A 4,680-nucleotide genomic window follows, 5' to 3' on the forward strand; every position below is an offset into this window, starting at 1 on the left:
AAATAGAAGAGATGTTAATTGCTCGTGCTTTTCCAGTTATCAGTGTTTACACAAAGCCAGGTGCACAAAGAGCCTATAAAGGTCATTGCATTAACTTCCCCCAAGATATCCAGGATCGTGCAGACACACTACCAAGATATCCCAAAGAACTCCCTATAATAGTAATAACAGCGGAAGGAAAGAATAACACTTCTAAAGATTTAATTGTTCAAAGACAAAAATTTTCTATGGCTCTGCAGTGGTTAGTTGACCACAATCCTGTGTACAAAAACATTAAAATTGATTATACTTGTTTGTCTTCCCTTCCAACTTAAGGAATTCCTAGTAAAGTAAAGTAAAGTAAAGTAGACCTTATTTAACGTCGATAACTCGTAACAGTAACTTTTAATCACTGACAAACCTGAGGTCGACGGTGCGCTCATTTTACTCCCCCCACTCCATCAGTGCTCCGTTTTACGGGTATTTAAAGCTACGTAGCTACACGGAAAGGAAAGGAGTCGAAACAAGGATGCGAGATCCCACTCTTTTCCCTGATGGTACAGGCGATCCAACTAATACTGCTACAAACCGACATGCAACCTTGGGTGAAAAAGTAAAGCATTTGATAAAGTTTGCTGAAAACATCAATGGTGAATGGGTGTACAGATTTGCAAGAGATCCACGATTTGCTTACTGGGCATTCAATATGATTCAAAGGCATAGACTTCTTGGTCAGGGTAGTATATTTCTTACACAAAATCCAAATGAAGCCCACCTAACTGTTGAACAACTCAAAAAAATGCTTACTACCAATAGCTATTCTTCACAAAAGAAGATTTGAAAGCTACACTGCACGAAAAAACGAATTTACTTAAGTTTGTCAGTTGAGCAAATCTGCTGTAAATTTGGAGTACTAATGTTGCTACGAATTTGCTCTTAGTGCAATTTTCGTTTAAAAGTTTAAGTTTGCTTTGCTGCAATTGTGGCGTAAATGTAAAGTAAATATCAGGTTTACACAGATTTTGTTTTATCTTTGTTCTTGAAGTAAATTTGGTGTTTTGATTTAAATTTATTACAATTTTGCCCCCCGTGTAAAATTAAAGAACGTTGGCTCGACATTTGCTGGTGTGGCAAATTCGTTGTCTAAAAGTATGTTTTTGCTCACGGCGTAAATTTAAGCAAACGATTATCAAAAATTGATTTTTGCGATTAATTTACGAAACGTCTGCAGATTGTCCAAAATTGAAACCTTACGCCAGTTTTGCTTTTCCACTACCCACGTTGTGTGGAATGGAAGTTTTTGGAATTTGTTTACCCACGGACCTTAAGAGCGCTCGTTCAAGATGTGTCCGTGCACTCCGGATCGAATTCAGTAGAAATTGGCAATGTTGGTTTTTGAGGAGAGCGGAAAATCGGAGTACCCGGAGAAAAACCTCTAGGAGCAAGGAGTCAACCACCAACAAACTCAACCCACATATGACGCCGAGACCGGGAATCGAACCCGGGCCACATTGTTTTGGTGGTAGGCGAGTGCTCTCACCACTGTGGTACCCCTGCTCCACACACTTACACAAATTTTCAAAATTTATTAAATTGCATCAGTGCTGCAGTTTATTTCGGAGGCGATTACATATTTACGAATCTTCTAGACCTTTGTGAAGACATATATAAAGAACATTAAGTTTACCATTAGGCGCCGGCTGGTGATGAAATTTGGTGATCAATTAAAGGCCCACCTTCAACCGACAGGCTTTTCGACCGTTTGTTTTTGCACAAGTTCCGCCATGCTGGAGGCATTGAAACAAAGGCAAGTCAAGCTTGACTGGTTCAGGTCTCTTTGTTTTAATGTCCCAGTCAATAATAATGAGCTTGCCCTCTAGCAACAAACGATCACATGGTACAAAATCCGCCATGCAAAAGGCCTATTCGCACAAAACTCGCACTGCTTATCGTAGTGATCTGATTGGATGAATGTGTTCCACGGCAAGCAATGCCTGTCGGAAGGTGGGCCTTTAAGTTTATTTTCATATATTAAAATCTTGACCGTACCTTATTTTATCTATCATACGTTCTCTAGATCTTCTCTAGTTTTCTCCTATTTTACTAATGCAAGGTAATAACTGAAACGTTTTTGGCGCTGTTGGCGCTGATACGAAAGGAAATTTACTGAGTTTGCGTTGCGCGCATATTCAGCGGTTTGCGCGTGAACGACTCTGTCGGCCGGCAGACAACGAAGTGAGTCACAAAGGCTTGCGACAGCTTTAAAAAGGTATGTAATTTTGTATACTCTTATTGTTATAGCATCAATCGCAGAGATGTGAGGATAGCGAAAATGTAAAAGCATTCTAGAACTTTTGTGAGCAACTCTGAACACCAAGGCCAGGAATGTGTTGGCCCTGTGTGTTAAAATTATACCAACAAAAACTAACGTGGCAAAGCCCTGACATAAATGGTAACATAAAGGAGTCAAAAAGCCAGTTATAATTTTAGTGTTGATTTTATGTACCTGTGGAATCATAACCTTGGTTTGCTAAGGCTTTAACAATTGGCATTTTTGATAACCATTGTCAGGCACAATAATCACAAAGTTCATCTTACAAGACTTCATGAATTCTTTTGAGCACATATTACCAATGGCCAATTTCTCACCATCTAAACATCGACAACTTGCTTGGTTGAAGGATTAATTTAAGCTACAATGTTGGTTTTTCTACTTGCTGTGTGCTGTCCCAGGCAGCGCTTAAAAAATTACTTCAGCAAGGTGTCAATTTTCAGTAACTTGGCATGTTAGGTATACAGCTTCTTTAATACAGAGTCTAAGTTCTTTATTATTATTATTATTATTATTATTATTATTATTATTATTAGTAGTAGTAGTATTGTTAATTTATTTGTCATTTTATTATTGTTATTATTTTATTTTATTTTATTTTTTATGCACTTTTTTAGTTGTAGTTTTAAAATAATAGTAGTTGATGATTAAATATTATTTATAGTTAACAATTATTATTGTCTGAAATGAAGGTTGATACTTAACAACTATTCACGGAAGTGGAGGTGGCTAGTGGTGGATATTTACAGAGCCGCGAAGCACTACTAAAACAGTGAAATAATATATAGAACAAAAAATTAATTTGGATGTTTTCTTCACTTGTCGCGGATGCAAATCGGGACGCCATTTTTTCCAGAGTTGCTCGGAGGTAAATAGCACAGGATATTCGGAGTTTGACGAGCCAATCAGTGCCCGCGTTCAATGCTATCCACTGTTTTAGTATTTACTACGTAGCCGTGAATCCAAACAAGTCAATCAGCACACGCGGAAAGCACTATTCACTAATATCTTGTGGGGAAAATACTAAAGTATAATGCTCACATCATTGTAATGTTATCACTGGTACTGTGGATGGAAGCCTGGCATCTAAGTGGTTAACACCTCTAACTTCATATCAGGAGGTATGGGCTCAAGCCTTGCTGTTGCATTGTTTCTGTAGGCAAGGAACTGCTGTGGGTAATCTGCAATGGACTATTGTGGCATCCCATCCAGGGGTCAACAAACTGACCCCTGGATGGTAACTGAGTAATTAAGTACCAGCCTTTTGATACGTCAATTGGCTCGTATGCAGAATATTACTAACACCACCTTTCCTTTTCTATTATTATTATGTGGTTTTTTAATAAATAGATGGGAAAGCACAACAAAGAAAGCAGGCGGAATTACTTAAAAAGAAGACGAAAGATGTTGAAAGAGAGGAAAGAACAAAATAAGGATTCAACATCCCAGTTTCAAGAGAATGAAGAGGAAAGTACTTGTTTAGAGAGCATAGCTGAACAGGCCACTCACAAGAAAAGCAGGAGTGACAAGTGTCAAGAAACTGTGAAAGCCCAATATCGCACTCTTGATGATTTACCACCAGAGTTGCAATTTGACCCAATGAAGGACAATCTTTATTTCTCTTTTGTGAATTTTTTTGAAAACAAGAGAAAGTTGCAGAAACTGATAGAAAATCCACTTGGAGATCATTGAGCTGGTGAGACTGTATATACATGTAGAGTAAAGCAGTTTTATCATAAGATCATACAAAAGGCATCTTATGAAAAAGTGACTCCTGATAGAAGCTGAGTCTTCTTTTATCATAATTATCAATATGCATTTGTCAGTGTTGTTTTGGCACATTGATACATGTATTTGTGGTACACTGGGTGACTAATTACACACCTTCCTTGGAGAAACATCATGTTATTTGGTATTGTCATTTTGACTTGAACATTTTTGTGGACATATTGAGCCACTGTTGAGTTTCATTTTGTGAGGAGAGAAGCTATATCATGAATCATGTGTACCACCATGATGACCAGAAGTGCAGTTAATAATTGTTGTAGTTCCATGTGATTTGCTATATACATGTAGTAAAGTGTTGTCATGCAATTCTCCTGCAGGAGTGTAAATTTACTACACTAAGAACCTAGTGGAATTACTGTTGCAGTGTACATTGTTTTAATAGATCTTCTGCATTTAAGTGGTATACTGTAAGCATATCCAGTGTCAACACTGCAGTAACAAGATGTACAATGTATTGAATTTAAGCATTTACTGAGTCTCCTCTTTTCCTTGTGAATTTGTAATTTATATGTGCTAGAGAAAGACTTAGTGTATCGGGTACCGAATATGCCTTAATCATGAATTTTCTTAATTTCAGGACT

The 4,680-nt window shown here is 37.6% G+C and overlaps 1 pseudogene; it reads left to right on the forward strand.

Annotated features, from left to right (window-relative positions):
* Nucleotides 1-4,003, forward strand: part of LOC138009720 (uncharacterized) — a 4,185-nt pseudogene extending 182 nt beyond the window's left edge.
* Nucleotides 4,004-4,680: the final 677 nt, after the last annotated feature.

Source organism: Montipora foliosa, chromosome 7 (assembly GCF_036669935.1).
Source record: "Montipora foliosa isolate CH-2021 chromosome 7, ASM3666993v2, whole genome shotgun sequence".
Taxonomy (NCBI): Eukaryota; Metazoa; Cnidaria; class Anthozoa; order Scleractinia; family Acroporidae; genus Montipora; species Montipora foliosa.